This window comes from Chrysochloris asiatica, unplaced genomic scaffold (genome assembly GCF_000296735.1).
Source record: "Chrysochloris asiatica unplaced genomic scaffold, ChrAsi1.0 scaffold00003, whole genome shotgun sequence".
Classification (NCBI taxonomy): domain Eukaryota; kingdom Metazoa; phylum Chordata; class Mammalia; order Afrosoricida; family Chrysochloridae; genus Chrysochloris; species Chrysochloris asiatica.
The window spans coordinates 27,766,107-27,792,913 of record NW_006408521.1 but is presented as its reverse complement, the minus strand read 5'-3'; the positions used below and the strand labels follow the sequence as shown (position 1 = coordinate 27,792,913).

Sequence of the window (26,807 nt, the reverse complement as noted above, 5' to 3'; positions counted from 1 at the left end):
TTTAAAGTGTTGAAGAGCAAAGATGTCAGTTTAAGGACTAAGGTGCCTGACCCAAGCCAGGTTTCAATAACTTCATATGCATGCAAAAGTTGAACAGTGAATAAGGAAGGCTGTAGTAGAATTGATGCATTTGAGTTAGGGTGTTGGAGGAGAATATTGAAAGTACCATGGGCTGCCAAAAGAACAAACAGATCTGTGTTGGAAGAAGTGAAACCAGAGTACTCTTTGGAGGCCAGGATGGCCAAACTTCGTCTCTCATACTTCAGACATATTTTCTGGAGGGACCAGCCACTGGAAAAGGATATCATGTTTGGTAGGGTGGATGGTCAGAGAAAAAGAGAAAGACCCTCATTGAGATGGATTGGCAAAGTGGCAGCATCAGTGGGCTTAAGTGTGGCAACAGTTGTGAGGTTGGCCCAGGACAGGACAATTTTTCATTCTGTTGTGCATAGGGTCGCTATGAGTTGGTACCAACTCCATGGCACTTAACAACAACAACAACAAATCTTTACAGGAGCAGACAGCCTCATCTTTCTTCCACGGAATGGCTGGTGGTTTTGAACTGCTGACCTTGAGGTTAGTAGCCCAACTAGTAACCACTATGCTACCAGAGTTCCTTAGGCTTCTGTATGTTGTTGTTGTTAAGTGCCGTTGAGTTGGGTTCTGACCCATAGCGACCCTGTATAGGGTGTCCAAGGACCAGCTGTTGAACATGAACCACAGTTCTCCTGGTTCAAAATTGACTTTGCAGTCCAGCGCATTAACCAACAGCACCACACCAGTACTCCATGCTTTTATATGTTGTTGTTGTTGTTGTCAGGTGCCATCGAGTCAGAACTGACTCATAGCGACCCCATGCACAGCCAACCTCACTACCGCTGCCACACTTGACGCCATCAATGATGCCACCTGGCCGATCCATCTCATTGGGGGTCTTCCTCTTTTTCTCTGATCCTTCATCTTACCCAGCATGATATCCTTCTCCAGTGACTGTTTCCTCCTGCTTCTGTATAGACAACAATAATTCATCAAGTATTCCTTGCACAATTTAATATCAAATAATTAAATGCTTGTAAAAAGCACAATAGTACCCCAGTTATTTGTCTAGGCTCCTCCCTCCATAGTGGCTTCTGAAATCCTCATGGTGGTTGCGGTTGTGTGCCGTGGAGTCAATTATGACTCACAGCCACCATGTGTAGAGTTTCTGAGACTGTAAAAGCCTCATCTTTCTCCTGTGGAGCACCTGGTAGATTCAAATAGCTGACCTTGCGGTTAGCAATTTGTAACCCATTACGCTACCAGGCTCCTCATGACCATTATATTATTACCCTCATGTTACAGGAAGGAAAGCCAAAGCCAAGAGAGGTTATGCAACTTTTCCAGGGTCACACAGCAAACATGAGCTGGATTTCTAGCCCCAAAGCTTATAATTTGTTCATGCCATCCTTCCTGGGAAAAGAGCTCCGGTAGCGTAGTGGTTACAAATCGGGTTGTGAACCGCAAGGTCAGCAGTTCGAAACTACCAGCTGCTCCATGGGAGAAAGATGAGGCTTTCTGCTCATGTAAAGATTTACAGCCTCAGAAACCCTGTTCAGGGTCGTTATGGGTCGGAACTGACTCGACGGCACTTAACAACAACAACATCCTTCCTGGGAAGACATTTCTTCTGTATTCTGAATCTTTCCCAGGCTGTAGACCTCTGGGCTGAGGTTAGTCATTTTCCCCTGGACTCTCACTATTTGTCTATCTCACCCACTGTAGCCCCCAAAGATCCATCCATGCTAGGGATCCTAGCCAGAGTGGCCTTTAGAAGCTGGTACAGCTCCCAGCCTTACATGGCTTCCAGCTTCCCTATCACCTGCTCCTGTTCTTGCTGTTTCCTACCAGCAAGAGCCCAGTACCCAATCCCCGCCAACACCCCCCACCACAGAGCACCCCCTTAATTACACTTAATGGCAAAGACCATAAGAGCTTTATTAACTTTATTACGGACCCAATTAGCAGCTAATGCCCCATGACTACTGTCCCTCCCAACAATCCCATTAAATATAATGAAGCAGTCTTACCCCTCCTCTGATGGGTGGGGCCAAGGGGACAGGGAAATCCATCTTCCTGGACCTGATCCTGCCCCCTCAGGCCCATTGGGCACCAACTCAGGCGCTAGAGCTTCCCAGGGACCAGGGCTGGGTGTGTGGAAGACAGAGATTAATCAGCAAATATTTTGGTGCCAACCATTGAGCCTACATCCACATGCACACATGCAGACACACACATTCACATCTATACACAGCCTGGCTGATGTCCAAGTAGCTCCTCTCTTGAAACAGACACATGGATATGCAAACATCCCACAAACCAAGCCCAACCAGCACACAGACGTCCTCCCAGCCTTGTCCAAGAGCTCGTCAAGGCTGGGACACTCACTTGTGCCTCACAACAATCCAAAGTAGTAGATGTTCCTTCTCTCAATTTATATATGAAAAAACTGAGGCACACAGAGATAACCAGCTTTTGTAAAATGTGTTCTACTTGATTTGTCTTAAAACATCTCTCATCTCTTCCTCCCCAGAGCCCCACTTTTCACCATCCCTAAAGCAGAAGTAGACCATGGTAGAAATGATCTCCATTACCTACAAGTAGAGTCCTGGGGTGACACTGTAGGATAAGCACTGGACCGCAAGGTTGGTTTGAATCAGCTCCTAGGATATCCTATACAGGGTTGCTATGAATAAGAACCTACTCAATGGCATGTAACAACATCCACCACCTACAAGTGGAAAACTAGACATGGGGAAGATTTGAGGGACAGTCATAGAAATCTTGAGAAAACAGACCTCGAGTCTGATTCCACGTTGATCTTGATGGAATGAAAGGACAAGACACCAAGAATACTCCTATCCCTGCCACCACAAAAGTCCCTGAATTCCAATCCCCAAACCCCAATATTGAGGAATCCTGATGGCTGAAAAGCTAGTTGTGTGGGAAAGGAGGTTGGAAGTGCACAAAGAGTGCCCAGAACAGGTTAAACTCCCAGCCACCCTTGGGATCAAAACCTTAAGTACTAAACATCTCCATTCTTCCCCATCCCAAGACCAAGAACTAACTCAAGGTAGAGTAAGGTGACCCACACAAAATCTCCAGGGACTTGAGTTTTGGTCTCAGATAAGGAGTAATCTCAGGAGACTGACAGGGTGGAATTAGTGACTGCCCTAAGCAAGGGGGTGGGGACTCAGGAAGGGAGACCCTTGAACCTTTGCTTGGAAACAGGCTCCCTGTTCCCGCTCCCCCCTCCCCTGACTGGCCCCACTGGAAGCAGCCACTTGAAATGGGTCCCAGGGAGCCTGGGAGAGGGACTGGCTCAGCTCCAGCCTCCAACCTCTGATGCCCCAGGCAGGCTCACTTCCCCACCCCCCTGAGGCCCAGCCCCACTAGGTCAGGAGGTGAAGAGGGAGGATTTTCTCTTCTGTCCCATCCAAGTCAGTACCCACCCCCAGCCCCAGCATGACATCCTTCCAATTGCTTTGTCACTGGGGAGGACGGCTGGTGTGGGCAAGCCAACACACTCTCTTTTCCCAAGAGGTCATGGGACCTGGGACAGGGCACAGGGGGACCCTCCTGGGTGGAGCCCCCTACTCTGACCTTTGCCTTGGATGAATGTTCTCTGACATCAAGCACCCCCTCCCACGAACAAACAGGATCAACATCCTCCCCACTGAGGGATCACTGTTTCCAAGTGAAGTTATTCAGAATCAGTTAACTGGTACGAATCGGGCTGCGAACCTTAAGGTCAGCGGTTCGAAACTACCAGCCGCTCCGCGGGAGAAAGATGAGGCTTTCTACTCCCGTAAAGATTTACACCCTCGGAAACCCTGTACAGGATCACTATGGGTCGGACCCGACTCGATGGCACTTAACAACAACAACAACTAGGCAACCTTGGTGAAGGGTGGAGTTGGGTGCGGACCTTGGAGAAAAATGAGTCAATACTGAGGTTCTGGAAAGGGGATGAATATTGACTTCCTTGCTTCCTGGTTGTGTGGACTTGAGCAAATCTCCCTACCTTTCTGAACCTCCGTTTTTCATCTGTAAAATGGGGTTAAAAATAAAACCTACTTCACAGGGTTTTTGTGAACAAGTAGCTGGCACTTAATGAAAACACAATGATAAGTTATTGTTGTTATGTTATTATCTGCAAGAATGGGGTTGTCCCCTAGGTTGGTAAAAATAACTATAACTGTATTAGCAGGTAACATTGTTTTGGAACTACAAAGATCATGTTGTTGTTAAGTGCTGTACAGTTGATCCAATTCATAGTGACCCTGTACAGGGTTTCCAAGGAGCAGCAGGTAGTTTTGCACCACCAACATTGTGATTCACAGTCCAGTACGTGTCCTGCAGCACTGCACAGAGATCATAGCCCCTTCATTAACCTTGTGCCTGGTTCTTGCTGAGAAAGGAAGAGGGAACTTAGGTCTCTTTACACCAGCCTATCCAAAGCCTCGCCAAGGCCTCTACTTCCCACAGCCCTCCCTGGCTTGATGATTTTGGAGAGCTGACTAGATTCTGGCGTACTCCCAGTAGACCCTAAAGGCCCCATAGTATCTTCCCTTCTCTCTTTCACACACACACAATTCCTTCTCTCTCTTCCTTTCCCCGGAGCAAGGAGGGAGAAAGAGATATCAGAATTTGAAGGATGTGAAAATTAGCTGGAGCTAAGAGAGGTGTCAACTTCAAGGCAGCGCCCAACCCCACCCTTCTATGCCCAAGGGGTGGTGTTTCCACAAGTCTCTACAGGGAAGCACCCCCACCCCACACCCAAGTGTGGAGTGACACTGTCAGGCAGGGAGAAGAGTGGGAAGCAGAGGACGCGGCCTGCCAGGAAACAGCTGTTCCAGCTCAGAGACCTGTTCAGAGAGGGGGCCCCTGTCCAACTCACCCAGTGCTCACATTTGTGACTAGGGTGGGAGGCCAGAGAAGGGGCAGTTTCCCTGCTAGAGCTGAAGTTATCAGGGACTGAGTCTGATGACTGCAGGCAACTCTTTGCAGGGAGGACAGGCGGGATCTAGGACATTGACCTTTATCCTAAAGTACCTTACCAGTCCCACCTCTGGCCTGTCTAAAGGTCTTACTGAAGTCCCTTGATAATTTCCCCACCTCTCACTTGGTCAGCTTTGTGGGAGTGGCAGGACTGAGGCATGAGAGAGAGGAAGGGACTCGTCCTGTCTCTGTCATCGTTAACAGCCACAATTATTATTATTTGGAGAGACAGGCCAGAGGTGGTCAGGGACGTGGTTGGGGTGAATGAAATGAAAAAGTCCTCGATATGTGCCGTCTCGCCAGGTTAATACTCCTGCCTGTCGGCCTGACAGCTGCAAGATTGATTACCCAGGCCTCCCGCTCTTTATAACTCGATCAGTCGAATTAATCTCTGGCTGTCGGCCCATCTGATGCCTGAATCACAAATTTAATTTGGAGGTGTGCAGCTCCTCCCCCATCCTGTCTCCTCCTCCTTTCTGCCATCCTCCCCAGTCCATCCTCATCCTCATCCTTCGTCTTCCTCACACCCACCTAACTCTTTTCTTTCCACCTCTCTGGCTCCGGAGTTTCCTAGTCTTTCTGTATCTGCTCCTTTTATCTGCAGCCTCTCAGGCCCCTCCAGAGGGCAGTGGGTAGAGAGGCAGAGGGATGGGAAGGGGGAGTTGAGTGGCCCTGAGTCAGCAACTCCTCTGCCCAGGCCAGGGGAGGGGTCATGTTCACCCACCCACTGGGCAAACGCCCACCCCACCATGGTCCACCCCAAATGGAGGAAGAGGCTTAGCTGACACTAAGTAAGACATATTAATGTACTAAAGACTTAATGAAGTTGGGGGGGTGAGGGGTGGAAAGTGTTTGCTTTATTAGTTTATGGCCGATTAATGGGGACGCCATTACCGTGATGGAGATGGATTGCTGCTGTCAGCAGCTGGGCCAAGGGCCGGCCGCTGCTCTTTTCCTTGGGTGGTAGGTGCCCCAAACGGACTCAGAAAGAACTTCATTAGAAGCATCTACAGATGCCACCTGGGGAGGGCCTGAGGCCAAGCTGGAGGGATAGGGGGCAGTGACTCTGTTCTCAACTTTGGGAGAGGAGCCCCAAAGGGTCAGAGATTAGACACTCACTTCTCTGGTAAGGGAAGAAATCCACACTCAAAGGCAGTGGGACAGGAAGGTGACTTGGTTAGGGACCTGCTCATTGTCACCTTGAGAAAAGAAAAGGGGAAAGATAATAGATCAGTTTCTATATAGTCACAACCCTTATATGTCAGAGTAGAACTGTGCTTCCTAGGGCTTTCAATGGCTGATTTTTCAGAAGTAGATCACCAGAACTGTCTTCCAAGATGCCTCTGACTGGACTCGAACCTCCACCCTTTCAGTTAGTGGCAGGGTTCACTAAGCATTTGCAGCACCCAGGGAATCCAAGAAAGATAGCAGGGCACAATAACCAGGACCCACCTGTTCTACCCAAGATGCTTACAAGGATGGAGTAAAGAGCATGTGAGCCCTGTTCCTTCTAGCTTTCCTCAGAGGAACAGGGTGCACGAAGTCCCACTTCCTCTAACCCAGAGAACTGGCCAACCCACCAGGCAGTAATCATGCCCCTCACACTAGACTCCAAAGCACTGGTGCCTGTACCTTCACCCTACACTCTACAAACAGAGTGGAGGTGGAACCACAAGACCTCAGCTACCTCAGAGCTGCTGTCCTCCCAGGCAGCCACAGGAAGCAATGAGACAGGTCATAGAGTGAGATGGGCTTGGGGGAGAGTTGGGGACATGGTGAATTAGACACTCCCTTGTCTTTAGACTTTCCTAGGTGGCAGGGGAGCCCAGTCATTTGGACCCTTCCCCATTCCCTCAGCTTCCCACCTCCATGAGCTTCACCTCCCCTTGTTTGCTATGAAGGACAGGTGAGTTGGACCTAACACAGTCCTACTCTTTGTGTCACTTTCTATTGGAAGCCCCCAGATTCCACTAGACCTCAGTCTTCTGTGAGCTCACATGTCTCAGAACTACATGACATTTTGACATGACCATTCTGGTGCAGGGATATTAAACTTCCAGAATTTAAAAAAGTATCAAGTGATGTTCAAAATAGGTCCTCCTTAGCCCCTCTCTGCACTCTGCCCTGAGCTCCTCCCAACCCTAACCCTCATGCTTTTTCAGGGACAGAGATTTCAGAATTGGCTTATAATCAGTCTATTGATTAAAATACATGATAGTAGCTGTTGTTGTGTGCCTCCGAGTTCGTTCCGACTCATAATGACCATGTATAGGGTTTCTGAAGCTGTAAATCTTTAGGAGAGCAGAAAGCCTCATCTTTCTCCCACAGAGTAACTGGTAGATTAGAACCACTGACCTTGCAGTTAGCAGCCCAGCTCGTACTCCATTAAGTTACTAGGGCTCCTTACAATGCGTGCTACTAAAAAGAAGCATTTACATTTTGACACATTAAGCAAAACAACAGTGACAAAATGACTGAGTCAAAATGCCCTATTTGGTGTCTTTGCTCTTCTCACTGTGTAATTGAATGTGGGTTACCAAATATCCTAGGGCCTGTCCAAGTGATACAGTGTGTCCATGTGCTCTCTGAGGGCCTTGGTCAGTGTGTCCATCACATGTGACCACTCCTGGCTGGGCACTGAGGGGACTCTGTGTACGCTCAGGCTGAGAACCAACCCTCCAACACCCCTAGGCACACTCCCCAAGGTAGGAGCTACCTGCTCAGCCTGACTGGGAAATAAATACCCTGTTTCCGAGAGTAATTTAATTATTGGCTCCTGCGGACTAGTGGGTAATTAAATTCTGTAGCTCCCAAAGTAATTAATTGCTATGCAAATAGTAATGCCCTCTGCTTTGGAGAGGAAGATCCTGGCCTGGGTTTGCCCTGCAATTAGAAGCTAATAATTACCCTGTCAGTTCCCAGCTTCCACCGGGTAATTACCTGCTAAAGCCCCACTGGTCACTGAGAGTTGTTCCCATCACCTACTGCTGTGGCTTTGACCCTAGTGGCCCCAATAGCCAGGGCAGGGGATCTTGAAAGTGCTGGTTAATTTTGAGGTCCTCTCCATCCTGAGCCACATCCATATGCCTCCACACATCCTTACTGCTGACCAAGAGAAACTAAGGATGGAACCTCCCTAGCCTCCTTTTGCTAAAAGAAGAGGTGATCCAACTTCTCAGCATGTAGACTTCCACCCTGCACTAAGATACTCCTACCTATCAGAGACTTTGCCAAAGAGTATCTAACAGCTAATCGTCACATTTGAGATGGTTGACTTATTTGAGTTGACCAGGTTAGGCTCAAAGGAGCTCTGGTAGCATAGTGGTTACGAATCGGGCTGCGAACCTTAAGGTCAGCGGTTCGAAACTACCAGCCGCTCCACGGGAGAAAGATGAGGCTTTCTACTCCCGTAAGGATTTACACCCTCGGAAACCCTGTACAGGGTCACTATGGGTCGGAACCAACTCGATGGCACTTAACAACAACAACAACAAGGTTAGGCTCACCTATAAGAATGGAAGGCAGGGCAGCAGTAATTTTGTAGCATATACACAGTTATCCAATCAAACACTAATCTAGGTCCTGCTGTAAAGGGGATTGAAGATGTAATTGAAGTCCTTAATCAGTTGACTTTAAGCTAGGGAGATTATTCTAAATGCGCCTGACCTAATCAGGTAAACCCTTAAAAGGGATCTCCAAACAAGCCCTTAAATCAGACTCCAAACAATACCTGGGCCTACAGTGGTTCTCCCTTTACTAGATATTCTCTTGTTGACTTGTTGTAATTACAGCTTCTGCCAGTGTCCAGAGGAAACCAGCTTGCTCCTGATCTTTCCTTCATAATTGCTTCTGCCTGCCCCATAGATTTCGACTCTCTGGTCCAACCTCCACAATAGCATAGTGAGGATCAGTGTATGTGTGTTCTATCCCTCCCAGGCTCATACCTTTAGGAAGGAGTCAGCATCAAGCAGCAGGGCCCCAGAGTACCAAACACAGGCAGTTCCTTGCAATAAATCTCTGTCCTGGGTTCTCAGTCTCACTAATGTGGAAAGTGAAATCATATACAAAACAGCGGTGGACCAAAGATTTCATACCTCGTGGTTGTTGTTTGGTGCCATCGTGTTGGTACCGACTCATAGCGACCCTATGCACAACAGAATGAAACACTGCCTGGTCCTGTGCCAACCTCACAATCGTTGCTACATTTGAGCCCATCGCTGCTGCCACTGTGCCAATCCATCTTGTTAGGGGTCTTCCTCTTTTTCTCTGACCCTCCATTTTTCAGGGACTGGTCCCTCCTGGCAATATGTCCAAAGAATGAGAGATGAAGTCTGATCATCCTGGCTTCCAGAGTGCATTCTGGCTGGACTTCATCCAACACAGATCTTTTTGTTCTTTTGGCAGTCCATGGTCCTTTTAATATTCTCCGCCAACACCATAGCTTAAATGCATCAATTCTTGTATGCTTCTTTATTCATTGTCCAACTTTTGCTTGCATATGAGGTTATTGAAAATATCATAGTTTGGGTCAGGCTTGAGTCATAGCTAGTAAATGGGAAAACAAGGTTTCAACTAGGATCTCCAATTATATTATCACTGCCTCTTCAGTGGCAGAACCTAGGTCCTAAGTCTAAGGTAGGTTAAAACTGTGCCCAAATAGGAAAATATTTATGGATTTTTCTATGCCTCATAACTCAAGTTTTACTATGATCCTGCTGGCTTTTAAATTCTTTTCTGGATCTTGTCCCCTCTACCATGCTCCCAGTCCTATGCTCTAGGTTCTTGATCTTCTCTGATTCCTTCCTAAAGATGTGGATCTGAGAGTAACAGAGTCTAGATGTCTTTGTAGTCATTGGCCATGCCCTTTGAAGATTATTCAGAGCTCACCCCTTTGTATTTTCCTCCTCTAAATCTGAAGTCTTCCAACTGAATCTCTGTGGGATATTGTCCTGGTTTAGTCTCAAAAGTCCTTCAGGCCCCTAGGGAAACTGAATGCTGGACAAGGAATATATAGAGCAGGAAGACTCATGGAAACTGGACTGAGGGGTACTGAGCTAAGAATGGCTCCTGGGAGTTTGGAAAAGAAAGAGTATAGGGAACAGAAGGAGCTCGTGGGAGCGAGAGTCCTCCCTTAGTCCACATTTGGGTATACCTCCTACTTATTCTTCATCTTCAATACCTTCCTCACCTCTCGACAAGGACAGGCCTATGCTCCGTGTTCCCTCTTTCCCATACTTCTATCTAGGGTCAGATAAGCAGGAAGGCAGAGAACCCAGGCAAGAGAGACAAGCTTTGCAAATGACTAGCGTCCTTCCACCCTCAGGACTGTCTAGGGCGAATGTGTAGGAACAGGAGACAACAGGAAACAATATGGTCTTCGAAGCCAAAGTCTAACCCTAGCAGGAAAAGTAAAAATGACAATCAGAGGTGGCATCAGGAAAGCCAGAGGCAAACAGCAAACAAGTTCCAATGGAGATGTGGGTAGAAACTAATATTAAGTTATTCTTCCCTCCTGGTACTCAAGATTCTCAGTAGCAGGAGGGAAGAATAATTTAATATTAGTGAGAGTCTCATGTATTTGGGAAGAACCTATCTTGGAAAGAACCCTTATCCCCTCCTCCCAGCTTCCTCAGGTCCAGTCCCACATAGCAGAAGGAAAGTAATAATGTCCCAAACTCTGTATGCTGCCTTCTACTCCCAAAATCTGCTTCTGATTTGCTGCAGGGATTGGTGTGAGTCATGCTCCTCCCTGTGCCTTCACTGGGAGGTGATTTCTTGCCTCTTGATAGAGATTCTAGGCTGAGGGTGTCTGATCACTTACAAGTCAGTACTCTGCAGAAAGCAGACTAGAGTTAATATCTTGTCTCCCCTATCAGACTGGAGGTTCCTAAAGTTACCATGCATCTCTCTTCTAAATAAGGACTCCCAATGACAATTGATATTTCTTTTCTACCTTTCCTTCAATTTCTGGTCCCTGGAAATAGGGATTCTTTATTTGTACTGACTTGGAAGAAAGGTGAGTCTATGAAGTAACCTGGTAGAACCAGAGGTATCAGGGCATGGCCAAGGGCTTTCAGGCACCCTCTGCATAATCTGACATCCTGTCTCAGCTAGCATAGTTCCGGCTTGTTGACAGCTCTTTAGAATCCATTCAGAGATTTTGCCCCGCTGTAATCTCTGGGTGATGAATATTTCCCTTAATGAACTGACAGGGATTGGATTAGACTGGAATGCCTGTGTGCTTAGAATCTAGTTGATTAAATCCCCATCTGTGCAAGACCTGCCTGTGAACAGCTTGTTACATACAAGTTGTATAATTTTTGTAAAGTGGGTAAAATATGGTATTGGTATGCAGAACATGAGTTCTGCAAGGAAGCAGGAGGGATAAAGGAAGCAAAATGTCTGTCCATACTTTTGGAAGGACCTGGTTGTTTTTAATCTGACCAGGCCAGCACTCCCCACCCTTTGGGTATACTCACCTTTCAGCCAATCTATCTCATGAGGCTTGGCTCAGGCCAAGGGTCCCCCATGGAACAAGTACCTGCACCCTCCACCAGGAGCCCTTCCCAGATTACCTCTGAGCCCACACCTGTCTGCTCTTGCAAGGAGCACTGATTTGATAGGAGTTGCTTTGAGGAGAGGCAGGAGAGGGAGATGGAGTAAGCATGGAAAAATCAGACCTGTGGATTCAGTTATCACTAGATGAGGCTCTGGTCCTTTGTTCTCACTTCAGAATCATCCAGTCACCTTCAAAGGAAATGGTAAGATATTTGTGGACCCATTTAGGGCAGGGACTCCTATTCTTGGGGCCTCTATTGGTCAGGACCAAGGACAGCAACACCATCATTTGAAGGATTGCCAAACTTCCAGGCCCCTCCATCCATCTGCTTTTATTTCCTTTCAAACATGCTCCTCATTCTTCAACATTCTTTTTCCTCTTTCTCCTTCCCTTCCTTTTCTCCTTTCCTCTCTTCTTCCTCCTTCCCCTCCTCTCACTCCTTTTTTACCCCAGAAACAGTCTGATTTCTGGATTTTAACCATTGGGTACTTTCATCCTAGAAATTTGTCAAGAAAAGTTATTTAAGCACTTCAATAAGCCAATCCTACCTAGTTTCTGTTAAAAAGCCTTATCCCCATGACCAACTCATACCCACAGCACAGAATGACACACACAAGCATTGAAATCTAGTGTCTAGAAGGAAGGAAGGTCAAGGTTATTGTTTTGAAAGACTGGACAACATTGCCCATCTCTAATGGGGCCAGGGATTTGACCCATCTGATTTAAGTATTCCCAGCATGACTATGACTCCACCTCCACAGCCCTCCCTTCACCTTTTTTCTCCTCCCACCCTTTTCTTCTCCTTCCCTTCCCCTCCACTTCTCGCCTCTGTATCTCTATGAAAATAGGCAGCAGCTGTGGAGAAGGCATACCCTTCAATGAGCATCAGCAATTGTAGTGACTGAATGTCCCAGCCTTCTTCCCCAGTTAATCTAACTTGGGAAGAGTTGAGGTGTGTTCTGGCTCTGCTGCCCATGAAAGGCAGAGAATAAATAACAAGCCAGAGGCATAAACAGATGTGCAGATACATGCAGCTGGCACTTCCCTGCCAAATTACCATGGATGGAACACTGGCAGGGGGCCAGGATGCCTCTTCCTCTATTTGGAGTTTGGCCGCCAGGACCCATCCAAGTTCACCATCCATTTGGCAACCGCTGAGAGATGGGGAGGGTATGTAAGGAAGAGCGTATAGCGGCTGCAAGCGCCCTTCAGTCTGGTGAAGGGCTCCAGAGGTTTACCCTCAAGGCTCAGATGGGGCGTGAACATGGTGGGAAGGGGGAGGGATTTCTGACCAGATCCACATTGAAGGTTCTTCATGTTGTTTTTTGGTGCCGTTGAGTCAATACTGACCCATAGCAACTCTCTGTACAACAGAACAAAATACCAGTCAGTCCTGAGCCATCCTCACAATTGCTGTTACGCTTAGGCCCAATGCTGCTGCCACTGTAGCAATCCATCTCATTGGGAGTCTCCCTCTTTTTCACTGCCCCTCCATTTACCAAGCATGATGTCCTTCTCCAGGAACTGATCCCTACTGATAATATGCCCAAAGTATGAGAGATGAAGTTTGACTATCTTGGCTTCTAAGGAGTATTCTGGTTGTACTTCGTCCAACACAGATTTGTTTGTTCTTCTGGTGGTCTATGGTACCTTTCATATTCTTCAGAGTAGTACTCCCAAAGTACAGATGTAAATGACTTGAGGATTGACTCTAAAGTCACTGTATGACCTCTCCCCCAGGATTGGGCACTCCTGTGATCTTTGATCACATCTGTTCCTGCTCAGAATTTATCTGAAGTATAGGGTGTAGGGATCAGCTAGATGGGAACCAACCAGAAAACACCAAGCATACACAGTTTTTCTGAAAATTCTAGTCTTGGAATAAGAGATGGAGGGGGTGGTGCTTGGGAACTGATTGGAATTGTCATGGAATCAGGTGATGACATAAGTAAAAAGGGAGAGAAAGCATGAACTGGAGAGAATGCTGCCCAAAAGGACCTCTATGTCTTTCCATCCCAGATCTGAATCCACAGAGGCACCAAGATACAATCTTGACTTCATTCAGATCAAAAGTAGCCTTTTGAGCTATTCATTTGTCTTTCTCATGCCATGTCATCTCATACAGGTTTGGGTGGCAAAGGCCAGTTTTCCCAATGCCTGATTACTGTCTTTTTCTCCACATAAGATCATCACAGATTTCTGATCTGTGGGGATGAGAGTTCATTTGCTCTGATGAACCATGTCAGTATGATGGATCTTGAATGAACTCTGTAGGCAATGAGAAGCAATAGAGTTTTATGATAAAAGCAGAGGCCTGAGAAGACGGCGGATTGGAAGTGGGTTGAAGGAAGGAGAGATGTTGAGTGAGTAGACTAATTAGGAGTTGGTTGTTGCGATTCAAGCATAATGATGGGATCCAATAGAAAGAAATATAGACAAGAATGAAAGAAGAATTGCTGGAACTTATAATGGATTGAACAGGAATTAGAGATGAATAGGAAAGCATGACCACATAATCCAAAACCATTTTAAGCATAAAAGGAGTCTTCTCAATAGTTTCACCAGTATAACAAGCATAAACTAGACAATCCCGGGCAAATCTGAACACACAGACAACTTGATCAAAGATCTAGAAATGTGAATCTCTATGCTTGAGTGACAGTATGGATTGGGACGATGCTGACCAAAACAAGGAGGTTGGGAGGCAGAGTCACAGGATGGGGGAAGAAGGGATAAAGTGTTTGGTATTGGATTTGTTGAACTGGTGATGTTTGGAGATATTCCCTGGATATAACCAACAGGCAACGAAAATAGAGGTTTTAAGCTTGGGAGGGAAACCAGGTCTAGATATACAGACCATATTTTTGACACAGTAATTCTGCTTCTAGAAATCTGAATCACAAAATTACATCTGCTTAAGGAGGATCACAGTGACATTGTTTGTAAGAGAAAAAGCTCAGAATCAAACTAAAAGTCAATCAATAAGGAATTGGTTAAAGCTATGTTAGGAATCCTGGTGGCATAATGGTTAAATGCTCAAGCTGCTAACTGAAAGATTGGTGGTTCAAACCCACCCACTGGCTCTGTGGAAGAAAGACCTGGCCACCTAATTCTACAAAGATTACGGCCAAGAAAACCCTATGGGGTAGTTCTACTTGGTCACATAGGGTCACTATGAACCAGAATCGATCCAACAACAACAATGAGGGCTAGCTACGTATATTGACATATATCCACATGTACTAACCTGGACATTAGCTCTGATTTTGTTTGAGTGAAAAGAGCAAATTATAAAATAATAGTATAGCATGATAAATCTAGCTTACACTTTTCCATTTTAAAACACCTATTTGTGAGTGAGTGTATGGGCTGGGTGAATATGTGAAAGGCCTGTAAGGATATACACTAAATTGTTTATTGATAAGCAGTTACTTTCTTATGTTATATTGTTGTTGTTGTTGCGTGCCGTGAAGTCGGTTCTGACTCATAGCAACCCTGTACAGGGTTTCCGAGGCTGTAAATCTTTACAGGAGCACAAAGCCTCATCTTTCTGACTCAAAGCTACCCTTTATAGAGTTTCCAAGAGACTGCTGGTGGATTTGACCTTTTGGTTAGCAGCCCAGTGTTTATCCTACAGCACTACACCAGGATTTCAGCAGTTACTTATGGGTAAGAAAAAAGGATAAGAGGACAGGGGGATTTTGTCTCTTACTGTATGTACATGCTTCTGAAATTGTTGGAAATGATTTGGAGTTTTTACAAGTATATATTTATGTGCTGCATTTTAAAGGTAAGGAGCATAGAAAGAATTTGTAAAAGACATAGACTAAGTAGTTATCTTAATAGATGGTTGAAGCTCTGAAAGGGGATAAAAGATGGGATTAGGACTAAAACTGGAGTCCTAATCACATAGAAAGGGAAGATAGGAGAAAGAATAGGGGACAGAGAAGCCCCAGAGTGTGGCCAAAGAGAGTGGAAGTCCTTTCTGATCCCAGAAGTTAGGGGAAATAGAATGTTTATAACACAAAGAAGGCTACCTGAACCATTCCCTCCAAACCTCAGCCCTCCTCTTCAGGAAGGAATGAGCCTCTACCTATCTGTCCTAAGTGACCCACGTTCTAGAGTTGACCCACGCTGTTAGAGAAAGCTCCCCTCTCTTTTAAGTGTCATGATTACCTAGAAAATCAGTTCAATCCTAGGCGCCATGTTGTTCTGGGTGATCCATGGCCACCCTAAGGGTTCTCACCCCTTAAGCCCAATGCTGCTTCTCTCCTTTCCTACAATGAAGAAAATAGAGTCAGGATTCTTCATTCTGGAACAGGGCTCCTGGGGGGAGGGACAGTAGAGTTAGGGACCAGAGGCAGCCATGACTCACGGGGGCCCCTCCTCTGGGGAAATGGAATTTGACAGACCTGGGTGTGGAAGCTTCCAAGTGATCCCCTGACAAGGCTGTCAGCAGCTTTCACTCTTCACTCTCAGCAGTGAGTTCCCTGCAACGGAGCTGTGGCTGCTCATTCTTTCTCTCTCCACACCTCTCTGTGCCTCTTCCCTTTCCCAGTGCCTTTTCTCCTCATTGCTCACTTCCTGCCTTGGTACTGCACTTTCAGCTCTACTAGACTTTTAAAAAAAAACAAAAAACAGAAATTCATACAGTCAGCTTTTCTGTTGGGGGTATCCTGGCCCCCAGCTCCTTTTCAAACACAGCAAATTTTATGGATGATTGGGAGTCCAGGGATACACAGTACAAGGGGCAAGAAGGAAGAGAGAGAGAGCAAGCATGTATGCACCTTTTGGTTTATGTAAAGATATAAATTGTGTATACACTTGGGGTAGAAGGGCCAGAGTATGTGGGAGGGAGCCCAGCTGGGTCTAAACTTAAGGTTCTTCTGGTCTTAGAAGATTATAGGACATCAGTATTGGCAGTGCCCGTAGAATTTGCTCATCAGCCACCCCAATCCCATTTATAAATTAGAAAACTGAGGTCCAGAGAGGTTAAGTGACTTGTCTCTGCCACACAGAACAGGAACCCAGAGATCCTGACTCATGAGCAATTTCATGCCTACAACCCTGTCAGGGACCTTAGAGAAAAGGACTTATTTCTCAAATGCTGTAAAGGAGACAGATTTGACTAACAACGTCTCAAAGAGATGGAAACTGCGGGAATCTCCACATAGCAGCTGCCTGGAGATCAGGCAGAGAGGGTCTGTCTGGACCCCCAGCAGCCTAGCAGTCATTGAAACACCTCTTCCCCGTCCCCCCACCCATCCCCACCCCTCCGTGGTGTCTGTTGCTCTGCTAAGGGCCCAACTGCAGTACCTACTCCATCCTGGGCACCTGGACTCAAGAAGCAATGTGGTCCAGAAGAGCTGCCCACCCCAGTTTACTTGAGCGGCAAATGTTTCTTGCTTGGTTCTGAGTCCCACCTGCCTCAACCAAGAACCTAGCCCAAATCAAGTGTGTCTTCTTCTTGGTCAAAATCTGATTCCTTTACTTTTTATAAGTGTCCTCTGTATCTTACTTCACATCAGAAGCCCTCTTTGGTCCACAGTTCCTTGGCACTTGGATCACTTGCTTTCTCCCCCAAGGGGCTTCTATTCCTTCCTTGATTGGAAGAAAACTGAATCCTTAAAGCAACCTATACTCATTTTCATAAACATGAAACACCAGCAAGATGCTCCCCAGCCCCGTACTCATACCCAATATAATCTCTTAGCCCTACATGTCCCTGACCCTATCACTGCCCCTTTGAATCCACCCCGGCTTCCAAGAGGGGACAAAAGTCTTTATAGTGTGGCTTGAAATCATGGTGAATTTACGGAGGAACTAGGATCTCTCCCATCCCTCCGTCTCCCACTGTCTTCCCCCACACACACACACCCAGAGGAGGGAGTAGAAATAAGGGTGGAGAAAGAGCTAGGCAGGGGAATAAAATGTCAGAGCCTTTCCTCTCTGCTCCTTCCTGTCTTCTCTCTGCTTTCTCCCTTCAAACCACTCCTTTCTCCATCGCTTTCCCTCCCTCCCTCTTTCTGTGCAGATCCGGCTGCAGGGCCGAGGCAGCGGCATTTGGGGGATGAGATGGGAGAGGTTAATTATTGCTCCCCCACCCCCCACGCCCCCCCACAAGATGTATCTGACTGTCAGAAGGGGTGACAGATGAAGACAAAGTACAGGTATGGCTCCCGCAAACCCAGCCCTGGATGGGGGTGGAGTGGGGCGCGCTACCCAAGTTTTAACCCCTACGATGCCAGTCCACACAGTGGAAGGGGAGGGAGGAAGGAGTTGGAGAAGAACCGAGGACCCTGTGAGGGGCGCCAGAGCTCTGAGATCTGAAATGAGAGCTGGTAGGGGTGGGAAGTGACTCTTCCCAGGAACAGAAACCACACTCATCAGCAATTACTCAGGATGCTGATGGGGACATAGAGGGGCTCATGGTGTAGCCTAGGAAGGAAGCCTAAAGGAACCCTGGTGATGCAATGGTTAAGCAAATTGGCTGCCAACTGACAGGTTGGCAGTTGGGACTCATCCAGTGCTTCCAGTGAGAGAAAGACCTGGTGATCTAGAGATTATAGCCTAGAAAACCCCATGGGGCAACAACAAGAACCCCAATGAGAGGGAGGGTTTCACCACTCTTCCATCTTCTCCACAATAAAGCCCCTTCACCCATCTGTCCCAAGGTGTGCATTTGTTTGAGAATGAGAGTCTCTGGATCATCCAGTGTCTGAACCTATGTGTACTCATGATTTTAGAAAAACAAAATCCACTGCCATCAAGTCAATCTGACTCATAGCGACCTTACATAGGGTATCTGAGACTGTAAATCTTCATGGAAGCAGCCAGCCTCCTCTTTCTCCCACAGAGCAGCTGGTGGGTTTGGACTGGCAGCCTTACTAGGAGCAGCCACCAGGGCTCCTCTATGTACTTATGGAAAGCTAGACAAGGTGTCTGCAGTACCTGAGAGAGTGCAGTGGGGTGTGAGTGTGTAGGAGAGAGAAATGCTGCCTCTAAGTGTAGCTGTGGGGACAGAGTGTGGCTTCAGGAGACTGTGGGTGTGTACTTGCAAGTACTGAGCTGTCTGTATTTGGGACGTGCAGACAAGGACTAGTGGTATGTACCTGATAGGACACAAGTATGTGCTAGTGTGAGGGCATGTGTGATGACACTGATCCTAGTGTGGGTATGAGCAGGATTGTGTGTGTGTGTGTGTGTACACATGTGTGTATACATGTGAGTGTGTGTGCTGGTTGAGGCTGCAGCTCTCCCTCCCTTTGCATCTCCCCTCCTGCCTCTCCTTTCTTCATAAGCAAACTAGGTGAAATAATTACTTTTCCATTTAAAAGCCCCACGTTCAAGCCAGAATGAAAACAAAGTGATTTAATAAAATTGTCTTTAAAAGGGAAAAGAGGAAAAGAAACAAATGTCTGCTCTGCTCCCCTCCCTGGCGTTAGGGGAGGCCCCAAGCCCTTCAAAGTTAATTAAAACAAGGACTAAAACCACAGAATCACTTACCAAACCTTTCCCCATATCTGCCTTAAAGGTAAGGCGCTCCCAGAAACACTGCCACAGGCCTGACCCTTGTGGGTTCTCCCCTGTTCTAAGCCTCTACTTTTCTCGGGGCCCAGCCGCAATCCCTGGCACCCTGGCTTTCCTGTACTCACACCTGGGGGAGGGTGCTCTGCCTCTTCTCTCCTCCCAAAGGGTCACTAGCGGCCCTGTGTTGTCATTTGAAGACCTAGACACGGTCCCCATCAGAAGCTTCCGGCCCTCACCTCCCCCCAGTAGCCCTTCCCCACAGACCCCCTCAGCCCCCAGCTGCACTCAGCTTTATCTTTCTTCACTGACCCCCCCTGGCCCAGTCCTCAGCTCCAGCTCAGCACAATTCTGGCAGCTTCCGCCTGGTCTGTATCTGTTCCCCATCAGAGGCCCCACTGGAGCTCCAGCCCGTCAGCAGCCCAGATAAAAGAGACGGATGGAGGTGAGTTTGGGGATGCCCCTCCCCATAAGCTCAGAGCTAGAGCCCTGGTTCTGACAGGGATTCCCTAAGGAGGGTGGGGTGGGGTGAGGTGGTGATGACTGCCATGAGCTCTAGAAATCCAGTCACTGCCCAGTCCCTGCCTCAGCCCTTCCCCTTCTCCTAAGACTTCCTCCAGGCAGGTACCAAGACTCCATGACCCCATCCTCCACCACAGACTTCAGCAAGATGCTGTCCCATCCCCATGCAGATCATGGCCCCAGAAATACAAAATTGACCATTTGTTGAACACCTATTATGTTCCAGACACATGACTTACAAGCTTTCTATTCCTCATCATAAACCCTGTGGAATACGTTTTACCACTATTTTGTAAAGGAGGGCACAGAATAAGGGAGTTTAAGACCTTAACCCAAGGTATACATTTAGAAAGTGGTACAACCGAGATTCAAACTCATATCACAAAACCTCATGCTTTTCACATACCTGTCCTTGAACACAGCCTTCAATATGGATTGTATCTCAATGTCAAGAAAACAAAAATCCTCACCACTGGACCAATAAACAACATTCTTATCAATGGAGAAAAGATTGAAGTTGTCAAGGACTTCATTCTTCTTAGATCAACTATCAACACTCACAGAAGCAGCAGTCAAGAGATCAGACGACGTATTGCATTGGGAAAATCTGCTGCATAGGAACTTTTTAAAGTGTTGAAGAGCAAGGATGTCAGCTTGAGGACTAAGGTGCGCCTGACCCAAGCCATGGTATTTTCAATATAACCTCATATGGATGCGAAAGCTGGACCGTGAATAAGGAAGATCGTAGAAGAATTGATGCCTTTGAATTGCGGTGTTGGAGGAGAATACTAAAAGTGCCATGGACTGCCAAAAGAACCAATAGATCTGTTTTGGAAGAAGTGCAGCCAGAGTGCTCCTTAGAGGCCAAGATGGCCAAACTTCATCTCTCATACTTTGGACATATTGTTAGGAGGGAACAGTCGCTGGAGAAGGATGTTATGCTGGGTAAGATGGAGGGTCAGAGAAAGAGAGGAAGACCCCCAACGAGATGGATCAGCCAGGTGGCATCATTGATGGCGTCAAGTGTGACAGTGGTGGTGGGGTTAGCCCAGGATTGAACATTGTTTCGTTCTGCTGTACGTGGAGTCGCTGTGAGTCGGTTCCGACTCGATGGCACCTGACAACAACAACAACAACAATCCTTGATCTCTAAGCCCCCATTTCTACTGCCAAAAGACCCATTATTATTCTTCAGAGACCACAACCAACAGACACCTCCAGCACTTAACAGACACCCAAACTTAACCTCTCTGGTACCAGTTCACACAGTGGGGGAAGGAGAGGGGGACTTGAGGAAGCTGGAGTTAGAGTCCCTGGGAGGACCAGATGAACCCAGGATAACTGTGGTACCTTCTTCCAGCCCTATTCCAGGGACCTGTGCTGAGACAGAAAGCAACTGTCGCGAGAGTCCCCAAGTCTCATCCAGAGAGATGCCATCACCACTTCTCCTAGGGATCCTGTCCCAATATCACTACCCTCAAGTCCCACCTGACTTCTGAGGTGTTCCTCACCAAAGAGATAGGGTAAGGCTTGACTGTGGATAACATTTGTCACCAAAACCAATATGCCACAGGATCGGACATTGTTTCTTTCTGCTGTGCATGGGGTCGCTATGAGTTGGTTACGTCACGATGGCACCTGACACCAACAACAACACCCTATTCAGAGAGCCTTCATGTTAAAAATAAATTCAGGTAGAACAGAAATGTTAAAAATAAATCCAGTCCAGAAACAGCTTCTTCCTCTCCTTACCAAGACTCAAATCTGGGAAGAAAAGAGGGACTGAAGGAGGGGAGAAGAGGAACAAATGGCAAGGGCTTGAGTTCTGGTATAAAACGGTCCAATAAGGGAAGGCGAGAAGGAAAGGGCAGGTAAGAGGGTCGGTCCTATAGACCAAGAGTAAGGATGGTGCCTGGTGACTTCTTGTCTTGGCTGTGTATGAAAAACATCTAGTGAAGGGAGATAAAAATGATTCAGAACCACCCTTTTCAATTCAATCCTAGATGTGTGTGTGTGTGTGTATAAAAGGGTAGATGTTCGGTAACTTTTCCCATATCCATGTCCCACCCATATTTGAACCCCTTGGGCTGAGTCTAAACTAGAAGCTGATAATGGCAGCTGGACAGGCAATGACCCAGGTGACTGGGACAAGCTTTCATGGGACAGTGGTGAAGTAAGCCCTGCCCCACCCACCTGCCAGTGAGTCACCTAAGCCTAGCTAAGCCGTGGAACCCAAGCTCCTTTGCTCAGTATATCTGGGGCTTCGTTTGAGCACAGCAAGAGCTAGAGAACATTAGGGACCCCAGCATGGGCAAGTGAGGTAGAAGAGATATGACTCCATCTGAGCTGGTTTCCAGGTTCCACTCCAAACTGATAGCACTACCATCAGAGCTGCTATCTCCCTTGCCCCAAACTACATTCTTTATCCCTACCTCATTACTCCCCACTGACCCATCTCCATTCCATCATCCCACCCCTTCCCCAAGAGCCCTCGAACCACACTCCCCATTATCTGTAACTACCAGAGTTTCCATCACTACCTTGAAGACCTCATCCTTCACAGCCCCTCTCTAGGTGCCTCCCAGAATTGCCCTAGAGAACCTATTTCTAACCCCAGCCTCTCAAACCCCATCTCCATTCATCCTCAGCCCATCATCCTTCCTCAGAAGATCCTTCACAGGAAAGGTGAGACTTGATCTTGGTTAACATTTCATGATCAGAGTGGACTGATTTACACAACTATTCCCTGTTTTGAAAGGATCTAGTCAGCTTGAGGACTAAGGTGTGCCTGACCCAAGCCATGGTATTTTCAATAACCTTGTATGCATGCAAAAGCTGGACAGTGAATAAGGAAAACTGTAGAAGAATTGATGCTTTTGAGTTTTGGTGTTGGAGGAGAATATTGAAAGTGCCATGGGCTTCCAAAAGAACCAATAGATCTGTTTGGAAGAAATGCAGCCAGAGTGCTCCTTGGAGGCCAAGATGGCTAAACTTCGTCTCTCATGCTTTGGATATATTGTCAGGAGGGACCAGTCGCTGGAGAAGGATATCCTGTTTGGTAAGGTGGAGGGTCAGAGAAAAAGAGGAAGACCCCCAATGAGATGGATTGGCCAAGTGGAAGCATCGATGGACTCCAGCGTGGTAACAGTAGTGAGGTTGGCCCAGGATCAGGCAGTGTTTCATTCTGCTGTACATAAGGTCACTATGGGTCGGTACCGATTTGATGGCACCTAACAATAACAAGTCTTTCTGAGGGTTAAGGAAATACTTACATATATCCTAGCAGGTAATTGGCTATGTCTACAGTCTCTTTCCCTCTGCCCTCAGCTGCCCCCACACTCAGAATAGAGTCCTAGGTGACAGAACTTGTACTTGTGAGCAAAAATCTCTGGACTCTCTAGGCCTACCAGATGAGTGCTGAAGCCTATCTATCCCTCACACATATTCACACAGAATTACATATATATGTGCACATAATCCTGTAAACATACACATGAAAAAGTTATTATAAAGTCCATTTCAACTCACGGCAACCCCATGTGTTACAGAGTAGACTGCTCCATAGGGTTACCTTGACTGCAGTCATTATGAAAACATATTGCCAGGCCTTTCTTTCACAGCACCACTGGGGGGATTCCATCATTAACCTTTAGCCACTCAAAGACCTACACACATACAACTACTATGTATACATTATAGATATTACACAGTATCACATATATGTTGTTAGGTGTCATCAAGTTGATTCCAACTCATAATGATCCCATGTGACAGAGCAGAACTGTTCGTTAGAATTTTTCTGGTGATAATCTTTATGAATGCAGATCACCAGGTATTTCTCCCTGAGAGCTGTTGGGTGGATCTGAATCGCCAGCCTTTGAGTTAACAGCAGCTGACCATTTGCACCACCTGAGCTACCTATCACTTACTTATTTGTTGTTAAGTGTGGGTCAGTTCTGACTCACAGAGACACTGTATAAGGCTTTTCGTTGACCTTCGTTAGCAGTCCGGAGTGTACCCTACAGCGCCACACAACTACACATAAATGAATACAAATCAAAGCAAGTTTTTATTCAGCCTTTTCCAGAGTCAGTTAACTGTATCAAATTAAACAGGTGTCAAAACCCCTATCCCTGATCTTACGCCCATAACCAGAAATATCCACCAGATGGCACTCTTTCGCCACTTCCCGTATTCCCAAACGCCGCCAGAGGTGTCGCCGAAGATACAGTCTCTTTCTGCCCTTGCACAAGGCTTGAGGAGTCAGGTGCACCCCAGGAGGCCTCTAGGCGAATGCGGTGGGTGTGTTCTCGGTCCCCTAAGCTTGCAGGCTCAGCCCTCTCTAAATTTGTGTTCGTTCTCGCCGCTTCCAGGCTTCGGTTGGTGGGGCGGCCTCTCCCTAGAGAAGTCTGCTCAAATCGAGCCCGGTCACCAACAAGCCAGGGTTAGCTTCTGTTGAGGCCAAGGCGGCTCAAAGGGCCTTCTTCCAAGCCTTCGTAGTAAAGAGCAGCCAGCCACACCTGTCCCACTCCCCACGGCGGCCCCAGGAGGGAGTCAGGGTCATTTGCACACAATAGGCACCCCTATACCTGTACACATACATTTCCATCTGAAGCCCAGATGGGGTCAATCCGAAGTAGGGAGAACAACCGGGACCTAGGACCTGGGAGTCTGGACTTAGCAGAGGACTGACCTTGGCTAACCCTTTCTGTCCAGGTCGGGTCTGGACTCCAGATCGCCAGTTGAGAGCCCAAAGGAAGCGCATTCGCTGCATCTTAAGCAAAGGATTTAGAATCCCTGAGATGGAGAAAGTCATGTGGGTAGAGTTTATCCCATACCCAGTCCTGGACCACTCTGAGCTGGCTTCCCTGGAACCTTACATCTCCGAACCTTACATCTCGGTGTGAGCAACCTAGGACGACAGACGTGATGAAGGCTTGAACTCCGGCGGGAGGCGAAGCCCGAAGCTCTGTTGGCAACTCGGGTTCCCCCGCCCCCTCCTCCCCTGGGAGCGGCGGGAAATTATTTATTAAAACGCCGCCCGCGCTCTCATTTACTTGCGGTGAATAATCCTCGGCATCTCAGCGTGTTTATTAAACCTTTCCCGTCCCCGCGCCCGCATTACTTTAATAATAAATCGCGTGTCACTTTCCAGCGACGTTATTAAAGCCCGTCCGCTGAGCAGAGGCGGGGGAGGGGGGCAGCAAGGGTTCCTTTCATTCCCAGCTGCGGGGCCTGAACCAGCAGAACCACGGAGGGAGAAACTGAGGCCGCAAGGAGGCGAGGAGCCTGCACCGGAACATCCTACAACTTGTGGAAATACAATCGAGGAGTCGGATCTCCGGGCCGAGTATGCCTGTCTCAAGCCTAGAGTGGGATTAGTGCTTGGAGCCGCGGCTCTATAGGTGGCTGTGGGTGGATCATTTAGCCCACCAGAGGGCGCCAACTAGCCCAAATGGGCTAGAGCCCAGGGTGAAGAACAGGCCATTCAGAATCTGAGTCTCCGAGTATCGGCAGAACACAAAACAGATCTAAGTTTTCTTTTACTAAGTGCAGAACTGGTCGGGACGCATAACATCACACATAACCCCCACACACACACATCCCCTCTCACATACATACACACACTCGGTACACTCCGGCTCCTGCTTCTGTGGTCACTTTGGAATTCTTTCTAAGTGACCAACCTGAGCACACGTCATATGTGGACTGGTATCAGAGCTCTGCAGGAAGAACTGTCCTCAACCTAAGCAGCTGGAGGAGCCATGTGGGTCTGCGGGAGGGGTGGCCAAGCCCCAGCATGGGGACTCCAGATCAGAACCCTCCGCAGGAGACCTGGTTCCCTGCGGAGGGCCCAGAGAATAAGCTTAGATGCCAAGCCACAAAGATCCGTCTTGTGGTGGCGCCAGGCTCGGGGAGGAGCCTAGGCGCGTGGGAGCCGGTCACCATCCACACACAGTGTCTTGGCCTGACTGACTTACATTTTCATGCATTTCTTCAATAAACATTTCCCCAACACTGCGCCTCATGAGTGCCACAGGGCTAATAAGGAGAGTGTGGGGAGAAATTTGGGGAACCACAAATTGTAAGAGACCACCTCTACTCCCTAGTCCCAACCCATCCTCACCCCGCCAGCCATGTCTCACCCAGTCTGGGCAAATGAAGAAAGAGGGTTACCAAGGCTTTGTCAGAATTTAACTGGGAAATGAGTGGATTCCTTGATGGGATCTGGGGAAGGGTGCAGCTCATAAAAGTGGTCGAATTTCTCCCCTCCTTCACCCAGGTTTTTTCTCATATTGGAGCACTTCCCAAGTAGTCCTGCCCCGCCCCCTGCCTGGAGAAGGAGCAACTGATAGGAACTGAGGGCCCTTCTACACCAGCCCTAATGGAGAGCAGACTGGCAGGATACCCCCTTCCTGCCAGATGGCTTCAGCCTCCCTCCCTAGAGAGAAGGGTAGATGGGAGTTCAAGGCTTCTTTCTGTACATCTGGCAGGCATGTGCTTAGACAGCAAGACCTGCAGCTTCTGGAAGCCAAGTTCCTTGTGTGGAAATGTGGGTTTCATGTACACATTTGCAGGAATTTTTTGTGCATCTTGATTTTTCCATTTATTTGGAAATTTTTATTGAATCCCTAGTGTATGCCTCATTCTGGGCTAGGCATTGTCAAACACAGACTGTATGAGACCTAATGCTGGCCTCATGGAGATTTCAGAAGGACAGGGAAAATCAATGAAGACCAAATGCTCATCATGCCCCGCTGCGCTCTCCTGAACAGCACACACTGACACACAGAGGACTGCAGTTTGTAAGTACCACTAGGACTTAGGAGGGTGGGGAGACTGTTGGAAGGTGAGTTTTGAGCAAGAGTAATGAGACTAGGCAAGAGCTGGGGACCAGGAAAATAACAACAGGGACAAGGATTTGTGTAGGAGAGCAGTTAGGAGAGGCTGGCTGGACTGGGCTGGAGGGAGTGCTACCAGAAGGAGGTGGAGGTGTCTGCACCGCTTTATGTCTGTCTGCTCCAGCCTCCAGTGTGCATCTACTCCAGCCTGGGACCAGCAGGCAACTGGTGCCTTCCATTTGATTGGTCCACCTAGAGACTATCCTGGCCAGGACATCTCCTGTGAACCCCTCAGAAAGCCAGGCGCCAGGACTCTGGAC

General features: G+C 47.6%; 1 pseudogene; it reads left to right on the top strand.

The window, feature by feature from the left end:
* Positions 1-3,716, top strand: part of LOC102828693 — a 56,496-nt pseudogene extending 52,780 nt beyond the window's left edge.
* Positions 3,717-26,807: the final 23,091 nt, after the last annotated feature.